We start from the raw sequence: 13,371 nt of genomic DNA on the forward strand, positions 1-13,371 counted from the left end.
AGCGACGCGCCACGATGCGGACAACTTTATCAATCAAAATGTAAAATTGTGAGCGCTTATATTATGTTACATACGAGCCTGCCAACGAATGTAAATACATATATTTAAAAATTATATACGATGTCAGTTGACCACAAAAGAGGCAGGTTTAATACAAATTATAGGAGTTATCTTACATGCCGGGAGATAAATACTTAATGGTTTAGTTGGCGGGCCTTAATGATGGAACTGAATGTATTACTCATAGCAAACCATGACAACACAATATATTAAATATTTTACAGGTCAGATGGCTGAAATTTCAAAACATTCCCTTTTAGTCATCACCGTCGGTCATGGCCAATCCACTGCTGGATGAACGCCTCCCAATGCCACTGCCATATTCCACCATCCAGCGATGGCACAATCCACGCGACACCTGCACGCAAAATCATTGTATTGCTCCATCTCCTCGGTGAACGTTCTCTTGGACGCGGCGCCACTCGGTCACAATTCCTGACCACCAACCATCATCCATTCCAACAACGCGTCTAGCCCACGACCACTTGATTCTCTGAACAGTTTGAATCACGTCTGTGTGTGTTCTCGAATCCACGTGTTCCTAAAGTCTGTCTCTCAATGCAGTTCCGAACCTGCATCGCAGCCTACTTCCTTTACACACTTTTTAGTTGTTCTTCCATTTTATGTTAATGGTCACGTGTCTGCACCACGTGACAGCAGAACAATAATTTGCGAAATAATAATTCCAATTGGGTTTGCTCAACACATTTCGTCGATGTAGTTTCGTGTTAAACTCAGGCCCTCCAAAATCTTGTCGTGTTCCGATATCGAGAGTGTGTGTTTTTAATATCTCGCCTTGTCTTATTAATAAAACGGGTTACGATCGAAGATCGATAACACAGAGATGACCAATTAATAAGGAAGACACACTCGTGAGATAGACGAGCTGCAATAGGTCAGGCAGGTAATCGTGATTACATTGCTCAACTGATAAAGATATTACGTCAGGGGAGATATAGAAAGGAAACGTAGAATATCGATAGCTACGGTAGGTAGAGAGAAATAAATAGGAAGATGGATTAGACCGGTAGGGAGGTACGAGGGAATGCACAGATAATAGACTGCCTGGTAGACACATGATATTGATAAATATCTAAACGGATGCTTTTTTCTTTTCAGGATAACGTGGGTCGCAAGTGTCCGGGTTCACATCGCATGCTAGTGCACGGATTGCGGTGGAGTGGTGGGGCTATGGTTAGCGCACTGCACTATCAACCTGGCAGCCTGTTTTCGATTCGAGAGCGAGGACCCTCACCGCAATGGTTCTGGCCCTTTGCCACGAGCTCTTCACCTGAGTGCGACTCCTGGCACTGCGCTAGTAATGCACTCTGACGCCACTAACGCGAGTTAGCCAGGGCTCACGTCAGCGGTGAGTTCCGTCTGAACCAGTTCTGCCCCACCCCCACAGCACCCCCCCCACCGCCCCTCGCCCAACGCTCAGCGAGTTACGACATCATAATTAGACCTTCTTCACAGCAGTGGATTGACAAAGATCTGTGTATTATTTATAGATTTGAAGGTTTCGTGACTGCAAAGATTCATACTCTTAGGTTTTTTCGGTAAAGTCATGTAGGAAAAAAGTAAATAATAAAAATAAAGAATACAAAATAATAGGAAAAAATAATAGAACACAATATATTCAATATTTTACAGGTCAGATGGCTAAAATAAATGATTTTATTTCTATTATATTTTCTATTATTTATTATTTTACCTACGTGACTGTGTATTATTATTTATTATAATAATAAAATTTCGTCCATCGTGTGATTTAGTAATAGTGCAGCAGGTGTTAGACGATCATCTCGCCACACTCGCTCCACCCTATTTAGTCCTCCCTGTCTCATTCAACCACAATATAAGTCCCAGGAATCACATCGGTGCCAATTCAATCAATTCGCATTTATCTCCGTTGGTTTCTGTTCGAGGTTATTTAATTTTGGGGTTTTTTCCATGTGAGCGAAAAATTGCGAATTATAATTCATTGTCTTCATAATCATCATCATCATCATTATTAATCGATTACACTGGTCAACACACTTTTTCTGGCAATAGGTATTCCAACGGTTTTAAGGTAAATTTGGGGTGCTGATTCCAAATCTGGCTTCAGTTTTTGTCTATCACATCAGGTTTTTGAGATATCAAATATTGCATTTTCAATAAAAACTGCAGAAGAAAAATATTAAATAAATGTGGATATCTACATAAAATAATATTATAAACACACTATCCTAAAAATACAGCACCATATTTTAACACTAAAGCAGTCACTGACTCGCAACAACTTGCAATCATAAGTGACAGAGTTAATTTTGGGTAAAATCAATGAAAATGGGGTATGCCGATAGCATAAAAATGAGATGTGATAGAGCAAATCTGAGATCAGATTTGGAATCAGCACCCTGAAATTAGTCTAAAACAGCTGCAAAAGTCCAGGCCAGAAAAAAAAGTTTTTTTGTTGTTGACCAGTGTTATCTATCCACCACCAGATGAATGCCTCCCTAAGCCATCCGCCATATCCCGTGGTCCTGCAATATACCAATCCATCTAGCACCTGCACACGAGCTGATTTCATCACTCCATCTTTTACAATCGATCGGTTTCCGGGCATGTTGCCTATCTTTGGCTGTTACTCTGTTGTTAGTCTCGTCCAGTGGCCATCGCCCCTCCTGCGAATGCCCACTTAATTATCTTAGCAGTCAAAGTGACGTGTCTCTAGCTTGCGTACGTTCGCTGCTGCAGTTACGGTCCGATAATTATAATCTCTTTTGCAATTATTCGCGCACAATGGTGATTTTTGTAGCCCCTTTGACACACCGAATGCCCTAGTTTGGCAGTGTGAACCTTTGATGGTTTTTGTACAAAGTTTTAGAAACACACATTAGAGGTGGATCCCGAATGATCCGTGCACATGCACGGTTGGCAGTTGTTCCCGTACAGCCATTGACAATAAACACACGGAGCAAGTAGATGCCAGTGAACTCGAGCGAGCACAGTTAGACAAAGATCACCCATGTAGCCGACAGACAGTGTCGTGGCGAGCGCTGTTAGCGACTACCTATTAAGGCCGGCACAGCGCACAAAGACACCGCTGTAGCCAGCACCGATCCATGCCACCTTTGCCTCCCCAGTGTTGATGTTTACACTTCCCATCATGTAGACACTCCATTTAAGGCTGAGACGCACAATCACGCGGCATGCAACATGCACAGGCGCACGCACGAACACGCAAATCACCGTCACACGGACGCACAGGCACACGAAAGCTCTGCTGCATGTGAGAGGGTTCCCTTGGAAGGAAATCGATACATTTGACAGGAAACGGTGGGTGTGGTGGGAAGGGCAGAGAGCATCAGGTACATTTATCTGTTACGGAGTCTATGTACAACAAACGCAACTGGGGAACTGGGAGAGCGAGAGAGGGAAGCAAGGAGAGAGAGAGCGCGTTGTTTTGAAGGTAAGGAGGTGGATGGGAGTTGGCACGGAGTAACAGGGGGAGAGAGAGAGAAAAAAAATTAACCCGTAAAAACAAAGTTTTTCACTATAAATCCTTTATATGCGTGGCGGCTAGAGTCCTCTCGTCCTCTGGCTTGAGATGGCTGCCACCTATGGGTCAGATGATTGTCTGTCACCATTAAGCAATTGGTAATTAAATATTTACATTTTTTCCCTAAACAGTGTAAAATTTTGGAAATTTTTTTACGAAAATTAATTGTCACGCACAACGAGTCTGTGTGCAAAAAGTCAGCCCGATTGGATCACGGGAAGTGGGTTAAAAAACGACTGAAAGATTTGCACGGTCCTAAGCAAGCAAGCAAGCACGCAAGCACGCAAGCAAGCAAGTGAACTTAATATAAAGGATTTAAAAAGAGAGGAGGAGAGATAAGATAAGAAGGGCGCAGCAGTAAACATAACAGCGAATGATATAAGATGCGTATGCAATATCGCTGGCACCCCGGAAGATGCCGACAGAAAGATGTTGTAGTGGCGTGACAGATAGCAAAAGACCGCGTCCTGGCTTTTCATTAAAACCTTTAAAAACAATCTTCACAGCTCAGCAATCGTATTTCATGACAATCCTGCAAGCAGTTTCCTTTTATTTTAGCTCAAAAATGAAGCAGCGAGAGAAAATGAGGTTTACTTTTGATTACCATCCATCTGGGGGGGGGCATAAAACCGGATTAGTTTTTAATATAAAACTGTTGAAGTCTGGTGCCGCACACCAGTAATTGGATTGTGCATGAAGAGTGAAATAAATGCTCACCTTTCGATTTAATATACATTTGCTGGACCACAAAGGAGATAACACAAGCTCAACTATCACGGGCGCGCCCCCCCCCCCATCACTAGCGCCCCCCCCCCCCACCCAAAGAAACACGAGCCACTGAGCACGGCGAAGATTGCATGCATGTCATTTAATCTGAAGCTGCCTTTTAATGTACATCTTGCCATTACCCGTGATTCATTTTTTTCGTCCCCTTACTTTCAGCACTAAAAGCCTGACTAACTCAATGTATATCTTAGTAGCCTGGGTCTAGGTCCAAATATCTTTGATGACCTCACAAGGCTGACCCCCATCTCTTTCAAACTGCGAAAATAAAACCGCGACCATCAAGAGTAACGCAATGTAACGACGCACGCCTTGCCAAAATAATAGATGGGCAAATATTGAAAAAATATGTTGGCCAGCAATCTCACACACAAACTGTAACACTTTACAAAGTGACGCGGAAAGAGCGGCACACAAGTCAAAAAAAATGCCCCCCACCCCCCTCTCCGCTCTCACTGTGTTGGGATGATTTTTTTCTTTGGTACACCTCGCGCCGTGGATATTATGAGCGATGACAATAAATATTTCAGCGTTAAAGAACGTCGGGTGCGACGAGCCATCGATCCCCGTAACTAAGACCGCAAACCACTGCGGCGTGAAGAATGTCGCAGCTGGCGAAAGACACGGCGCTCTGCATCAGGCGCAAAAATTGGCCATTTAAAACATCAAAACGACACGGGAGAGCCGCCAATTAAGCATTAAACCGGGGGGAGGGCCTCAGCGACCCGGCCTCCGGCTGCGAGCTCATGCCACGGCAGAGAATCCCGCGATGGATGGCCGTGGGCCCCGGGCACAGCGTGCCCCAATCTTCCTCTCCGCGCACCGACACCCCCACACACCCCCTCGTTACACACGTCTTCCCCTTAATGAGCAATCCCTCCGCCGACCTGTCCGTGAGCTTTAATGAGGAGCAAAGAAGGGTGGCGTGCGGCGGCGGCGGTGGAGGCAAGCGGAATAGGATGGGGGATGGTGGATGGAGTCGGAAGGGTGGAGGGGGGTTAGCGACCGACGGACGCAGGGGGGGGGGGGTTAAGGTGCACGTGAGCTCGCCTCTAATGTCGCCTATCGTCTCCCCAAATAGAGGGTCAACGAGTGGCTTTAACGGGCGTGAAGGGGCCGTCGCCAGCTGAGAGGCGGGCTTTTAGTGGCCTCATTAGCCCGGGCTCCCCGCCGCGCGCGGGACTTTGCCCGCCGCGGACTGGGCCAAGTGGGAGCGCTGGTGGTCGTTTGGCAAGGGGGGGCGGGCGGTCCGATTGGGGATATTTCCAGCGTGGCGCAAGTGTAATGCGGTGTTAGGCAACAGCGCAGTGGTACACGCACACACATCTCGCTACACGGCACTGCTCTATTAGCTAAGGTTCACTCCCTAAAAATCTGGGCCATCGATACAGGTAAACTAACGTGGAACGTTGAGCGTTTTTTTTTAAGAGCGTCCGTTTAGGTATACCATAAGAGGAATAAAAATCACACTTTGCGCGACGCTTTTCGGAAGGCTCACGCGAACGCAAAAGTTCAGAGGCGGAGAGAAGCTTCCCTTGCCTGAAATAACGGACGCGTTAAACATTTTTTACAGACCACAGCAAAGTTATCGCATAATAGCACAATAAAACAGAATCACTTGTTAACGCAGAAAATCAATGCGCGAATGTTTCCGCACAAATGAGTAAGAGCCTTGTTAAAGTTCACACTTCTGTGGGTGGGCTCCCCCATACACCGTGCATTACATTACAAACGGAAGCCACTTTCTATATATTTTTTTTATTCACGTATTTTTTTTCGAGGGGTGGGGGTGTTGGAGTGGGGGGGGTGGAAGGCGAGAGGCAGAGCCGTGAAGGAGAACGACGGATAGGCGGTTGCCCCCCGCACCGATGCAGCCGGTTACCCGCAATCAATCAAAATCCATTAACGATCGGCAACCGCAGGTATCGGCGAGCCCGGGATGCATGCGGCCATCATTCGGCTGCCAGTTGCGGATTGATCAGTAGGCCACCCTGCTGTTGCCTGTGCTCAGTACCCCCCCCCACCCCCCCCGATAGAGACAAGTAGGTGAGCCGAGGCGCAGGTACTCGAACGCTTTAAATCACGAAACGATCACGACCGTTGCAAAGGTCACGCACAGCAACGTCCAGAGTGATGGTCCTCGCCCCCTCCCCTCCCCCAGCACTCCAGGTGAATATCTCAGTTTTACTCCCAAGCGCCGTGGTGAATATCCCATTTCGCTGCCTGTGACCAGACCACGTCCGCCCTACGCTTAACGCCCGCGACAGCCTCGCTTCCTTTCGTGGCTCCACCGATTCCGTGGCCAGGAATCGGCGGAGCCTCGAAACGAGCATCCGGTGCAATGCGTACACGTCAGCACTGGGGAGACTGAGGTGACCTGGGGAGGTGCTGTCCATGCAGCTTTCTCGTGTGCCGTGCCGGCCTGAATAGGTGCCTGCTGAGAGCACTTGGCCCAACAGTCCGTGAGAGGCTATGTGGGGAAACCTTTGCCTTTGTTTGGTCCTTCACAGAGCAAGGCTCTTTGAATGGGAGGTTTAATGAGTGCACTTGCAAGCTACTACCAGCTTTATTGTCTCTTGATAATACCTCTTTAGCCCGAGCTCCTAGGAATTGAACCATCAACCATAGAACTCAGAGGGAAACATACTCCTAAGGCATTGGAACCACTTGTCTGCTTTGAAATGAGGTTGAATTTAAGGGCTGATTTTATCATGCAGCAACTAACTCAAGGGCTTCAATGTAAAATGAAGCACACACACACGAATACAGACAGACGTGCACACACACACGCACACACACACACACAAATCGCTATTCAATGACATTTAAACTGCAGGGAATGGAGATTATAGCACAAGGAAAGCTCTGTGTAGAGCAACACTCTATGGCTTTTTAAATGTTGGTCCAGAATTAATGATAAAAAGCCCACTGTTTGGGCCACATTAAAGACCCCTTTATCCTACCCGGCAAACGCACGCACAAACACACACACATAAAAAAGGGCGATCGCCCCTTTGGACAGTCGAGGCAAGTGCTGTTAGCGAGTGCCTATTAAGGCCACACACATACACAAGCAATAGGGGACCGTTGTTGGGTCACGAGCGGAGGGAGTCGGGGTGCAGGCAAAGGTGAGGGTGGTGGTGGTGGTGTTGAGAGAGAGGGAGCAACGGCCAGGCACATTGTTCCAAAATATGAGCTACCATGCCCCATCTTTAAGACACACACAAATATGACAGAGTAAGTAAATAAATAAATAAGTGATGGGGTTTATTAATAATTGAAGGGGCGACAGGCCAGCACTGGGCGAGCGTGGCTGGCACATGGCAGTGTGGCGTCGATGACATTTACCCGCCCGCTGGGCTCTCAGCGTGCCTCCAGATGTCCCAGGCCACCACTTTGCCTCCAGATCAATGCAATTAGGACCAACCCAGAGACCTGCCTCTTACCCCCTATCAGGACGGGGTTGAGAAAAAAAAATAAAAAGTCATAATATAGGAAGCACCACAAACAGTAGCACCAGCAGCAGCCTGGGTGGGTTTAATTTTTTTTTGTCGGATCCACGCAATCAAATTTTTTAATCGTGACACGCGCACATTTGTGGGTGGTGTCATCACGCGTCGTCGAATCACGTCGCCCCCTGAATTCGACGAAATAATGGAGTCGGCTCATGCCGAGGAGCGAAGAAGGGTGGCTCTCAGATTGATTTAATCGCAGCTCTGTCGCAACCTCTGGCTCCGACACCACCGCACACTGTGCCCAAGTCCCCGTGCGTGCGGGCGTCAGCCACCTCTCTCCCCTCAGGCGGTGCCAGGAGACAGATTTGCAGGGCCAGGATTTTTTTTCTCCCTAAATGCATGAATTGATGTTTATCAGAGGCGAGGAACGTGGCTTTTGGCTTTTTCCTCCTGCTATGAAAAGTTGGCCGGAGGTTACAGGAGAACGCGCCTTGCTCATATATACGATGCCGAGAATAACAAATGTCGCTACCTAACCGATATCACGTGCTTGATATAATTGTAGAATAATTCACAGGCCTTTGTCAATTCGCCGTAGGGCTCGGACCTCACTCACGAGGTTGTTTGAGCATCCTTCACCACGCTGGGCAGCGCGGGTCGGTGAAGGTAAGGTGGTAAGTAGGGTTGCCACCTCTGAAGTGCAAAAAGAAAAAACCCCGAGATATATCGCGAGAAGAAATACATCTCAAATTATGGGAAGAGGGGAGAACGACATGGCGATGAATTGTCTTGAGTGGAGAAACATGATTGTTGTTCTTACGTAACAGAAAACAAAACACACCCCGGGACTTTTATCATCCCGGGAAGACTTCGAGATTTCCCAGGACAGCTGCCTCAAAGAGAGGATGATTCATGGAAACCAGGAGAGGTAGCAACACTCGTTAGGGGAGATGCGGGGGGGGGGGGGTCCAGGACTGTTTCTGAAGTCACCCACCGCTGATGCTAGCCGTTTCCGGGAAAGTAACTCAGGCGACTTGGGTTCATAGTGCAGTGGGCTCGCCACTGCGCTACTGCTCCACAAATACACCACATCAACACAATGTAATTGTAGGCTACGTGTGGGCATAAACATTCCTGGTTCAAAGCGCATTGTTTTAAAATCGGTGTTACAAAACCAACAAAATGTTCGGTTACACAATTAAATCCTGCACAATTAAAATGGCATTCAAAGCCAAACCAAAATTAGGCCAATTCAAGAAATGTCTGACCGTATTGCCAGCTCAGCATTGATGACAACCAGGACAGAATGCTTGTTTACTCTCCACGTTCCTATCTTCTTCCCTGTGTATGGCTGAGTAAACAGCAACTTCAACATGTACGTCTAGGATTGAAAGCCACACAAACACTTCAGGTGAGATTGAGTCAATTGCCCTTGCTGCCATTAAATTGCCACAGTTGGCAGTGGTTTATGATGCGCTCCACGGTTTGGTCAGGTTCTCCGCAATCACACTGCGGGGTTCCCTTTGATTTTCCACTTGCGAAGGTGAATATTGCCGCAATATGAGTAACGCAAGCAAGACTGAGCGTCACTATAGCTTGAAATGACTGAGGCATGCATGCATTCATCATAACAATCTCATTTTTTACTTAATCCGCAGCATCACATTAAGTGTCGGTCCAACACGGCGTCAATCTGTCCAACACGTTTCACTTGTGGCCTTGTTTTCGGGGCGAGCGATGGTACCCTGCTGAGACCAAACGCAGTACACAGAGCTCATCAGGACGTTTTTAAAATACCCCGTGCACTGCTGTTGGATGTACAGCGTCGCATAATTTTGGAACGGTGAAACTACATTTGGGAGCTATGGTCTGCAAACGAGTGCATACGACCCGTTTCCTCTTTCTCATTCTTACCCAAAAGTCGCATTATCTCCAGAGGTGGGCTGCTTAGATTTTATTTTTCCATGCGCTTCAATTCTGTGCCTCTTTTCTACTCCTATCCACTGTCCTTATACTGAATCTTGTTCCACAGCATCCCCCCATCTCACCCCCAGTCTGCCTCTACTTCTTCTGCCCTGCACTGGTGGAATTTCCATAGACATTCTAGTCCATGAGGCTCTGTGTGAGTTAATGGGGTTCTGAGTGAGTTTATGTGTCTCTGCATGAGACTGTCAGTCCCTGTGTGAGTCTGTGAGTCTCTGTGTGAGTCCATGGGTCTCTGCATGAGCCTATAGGTCTCTATGTGAGTAGGTAAGTCTCTGTGCGAGTTTCTACGTTTCTGAGTGAGTGTATGGGTCTCTTCATGAGTCTCTATGTATCTGTGTGAGTCCGTGACTCTCTGTGTGAGTCTATGGGTCTCTGTATGAGTCTATTGGCTTATGAGTGAGTTCATGGGTGTCTGTGTGAGTCTAAACGTTTCTGTTTGAGTCCACATTTCTCTGTGTGAGTCTATGCACTTCTATGCGAGTCTATGAGTATCTAATCTCGACAGCCCTTCTAATTGCATCTTCTTTCACTCTTCTCAACATGTGCCCACACCATTTCAGTCTTGCCTCCTTTATCCTTCCAGGAATATTACAGTAACCCCGGCGAATGCTTTAACCCATTCACTCCTCCTTTCCCATGGAGATTTTCCGAACACCCATCGGCCCTGTCAAAGCGCTTATCTCTCTTCTTACTTCCGTATTGTGCCCCCGTGTTACAGACGGACTTGAAAACCACAACCACTGCCGCCCTCCTGTTGTTGTCATTCATTTGCGGTCGCTGAACTTTTTGTTGTTGTTGTAAAGTGCGTACGGAGAAAGGTCAACATTCTTACGGCAACTCGGATTGTTGTGTTTTTAAATCCTTTATATTAAGTTCACTTGCTTGCTTGCTTGCGCTTACGACCGTGCAAATCTTTCGGTCGTTTTTTAACCCACTTCCCGTGATGCAATCGAGCTGACATTTTCCACACAGACTCGTTGTGCGTGACAATTAATGTTCGTGAAAAAAAAATTCCCCAAATTTTACACTTTTTAGGACAAAAATATTATATTTAATTACCAATTGCTTAATGGTGCAATGCAATCATCTGACCCATAGGTGGCAGCCATCTCAAGCCAGAGACGAGAGGTCTCTAGCGCCACGCATATAAAGGATTTATAGTGAAAAACTTTGTTTTTACGGGTTATACTTGTTTTTAGCTCAGCCCAGCTCACATTGCCCAAGCTACAATGATGCACGCGGGTTTCAAAAAAATATAAATGAAACAACGCGGCAGCGCTAAAAGTAAAGAGCACGAAAATGAGAAGAACAAGAAGAAAGGCAGAGGAAGAAGGAAGAAGGAAGAATCAATAAGTGACGCGGTCCATGCAACCGGCATCCAATTACAAGACCGTGTGGGGGGGGGGAGGGGGGTGGTCGGTACCTTGCTTCTCCATTCTGCCGTCAACGATTACAACGTCAGCAAAATTCACCGTGTGTGGGATTTCTTTTTTTTGTGTGGAGTGGGGGGGGGGGGGTGGTGGTGCGGGGGGAGGGTGCTGTTATCTGGGCGAACGTGGAGAGGTAACGTACAACCCACGCGTGTGGCCTGCCTTATCGCCGGCTTTCACACCAACATCGGACCGATATCCACCCCAGGGTTACGGGGCAGCGATTCATCACAGGGGCTAATGACAACTAATTAACGCCGCCCGGCAGTTTTCCGTAATGAACGGCCTTCTGTACTTCTTTTTATTTTATTTGGTTATTTAGTTACTTAATGTAGATTAAACAAGGGCATTTACTTTGATCTGCCGTGTATTGACCGAGCGCGTGTGCGCGCGTGTCTGTGTGTGTATCGAAGAAGACCAAAACTAGTGTTGATGCTTTAATTTGTATAAAGTCATGCTTTGTCTGGTTTATCATCATTGTGCTGCCACGACAAGGTTGATCGTGATTTGCTCGTGCAGCATTGTTTTTACGGTGAATTTTCGATGTTCATTTATAGGTGATAACGTTACCAATTTACGCTTGAATAATTTAAACTCTCTACAAATGTTTAAAGGTGAGACATGTTTCTTACTGGTGGGGTAATGCATTAATTACGAGATTAAAATTCTCATCGCAAGGGCATTGCCTTGGTACAAGCTAAACATTGTAATATTGTTAATTGATTAGTTTTCCTGCTATGCCTCTCTTCATTGCTGCTAAAATAAAGGATTAAAAAAAAATCTGAAAATCTATTTTTTTAATATATGTAATCATTAGTCCCCTACATAATACATATGATTTGTGATCAAACAAGATCGGAGAACAAAACATTAAATGTAAACACAAAAGTTACCTTAATTTTTTCATAAATAAATGTTCCTTGGAATTATGGTGAGTGATGTGGTGCTTTGCTTTTAAATAATTACTTTACAAACTTTGAATTGATCAGTGTCCAAATTCAGCCGCATCTCAACACCGATTATTATCATTTGCTCATCCAACCAGCACACAAACCCAACAAATGCATTAAATTGCCCAACAATCCGTTGTTTTTTTTGGGATACGCACTCAAAAACTTTGCACCCATCCCGATGAGCGCAACCGCAAAGTTATTGTCAAAACAAAACGCATCGTTGGCTCACAGAGAAAGCGACAGCAGAGAGAGAGAAAGAGTTTCAGGTCTCTTACGTGTCTTACGGTTAAGGCGCAGCTCTGCCGATGAGCCAGGTGATCAGGTCTTCCTCGTGCCGCCCCCGCCGCCCTCCCCATGATGTTTTCTTGTTCTATTCCTCTCTCCCGTCATATGTGTTTGCCTCCAGACCATCCTGCACCTCGCGCCATGTGGACATTAGCAGGGAGCACGGCGCGTCCACGGGAACAACATCTCGACCTGGCCTAGGGAAAGCCAAACACACAAAAAAAACACAACGCTATTTACACAGCCTCAATGCATAAAACACCGCGCATCAACACCGCGATGAAACTACATTTTACAATGAACCTGAGCTACGGACCTGTGCATTCACGGCCAAGCAGAGCAAGCGGAGTAATGCACGGGACCGTGGCAGCCTTACTGTGAGCGGTATCATGAGAGGCTTGCCTTTTTTAAACCCCGGGAACCATCTGAAATGTGCAACTAAGACTGAATGGAAAATTAGATTCCGGCTCCAGAGACCAACTTTGCTATTCCTGGTCATAATTAATTCAAGAACATTGATAATTTCATTCTTTGTTTGCCTTATCAATAAGTAATAGGCAAGGATGTCGGTTGTGCCCAGAATCTGCCACTACTTGGGGGCTACTATTGTCTACCAAGGCACCATACACACACACACGTGTGTCCTTACAATGCAGGCTCTTATTTTATTTTATTTCGCCCTTATTACCTTAGAGGTTAGAATTTTTTCTTTGTTAAATAAAGTAAGATACAGGTGGACGGATTCCTACTGACAGCGGCGTAATTAAAAAAAAAAACATTTGTGCTTGGACTGAAAAAAATGTGTGCGCGTAGCAAATGCGGTCATGACTCGTATAGCAACCACGTTCATTACATCAATAGGCACTTAGCCA

At 46.3% G+C, this 13,371-nt stretch overlaps 1 long non-coding RNA gene across 1 annotated transcript in view; it reads right to left on the reverse strand.

The window, feature by feature from the left end:
- The window catches only part of LOC144722694 (uncharacterized), a 50,240-nt gene extending 37,358 nt beyond the window's left edge, over positions 1-12,882 (reverse strand). The window contains exons 1-2 of the long non-coding RNA XR_013586080.1: positions 12,816-12,882; positions 12,490-12,696 (exon numbers count right to left, since the gene is read on the reverse strand). This is a non-coding gene — a long non-coding RNA (uncharacterized LOC144722694). The remainder of the gene's footprint in view (positions 1-12,489; positions 12,697-12,815) is intronic.
- Positions 12,883-13,371: the final 489 nt, after the last annotated feature.

This window comes from Lampetra planeri, chromosome 15, assembly GCF_965212315.1.
Source record: "Lampetra planeri chromosome 15, kcLamPlan1.2.h2, whole genome shotgun sequence".
Classification (NCBI taxonomy): Eukaryota; Metazoa; Chordata; class Hyperoartia; order Petromyzontiformes; family Petromyzontidae; genus Lampetra; species Lampetra planeri.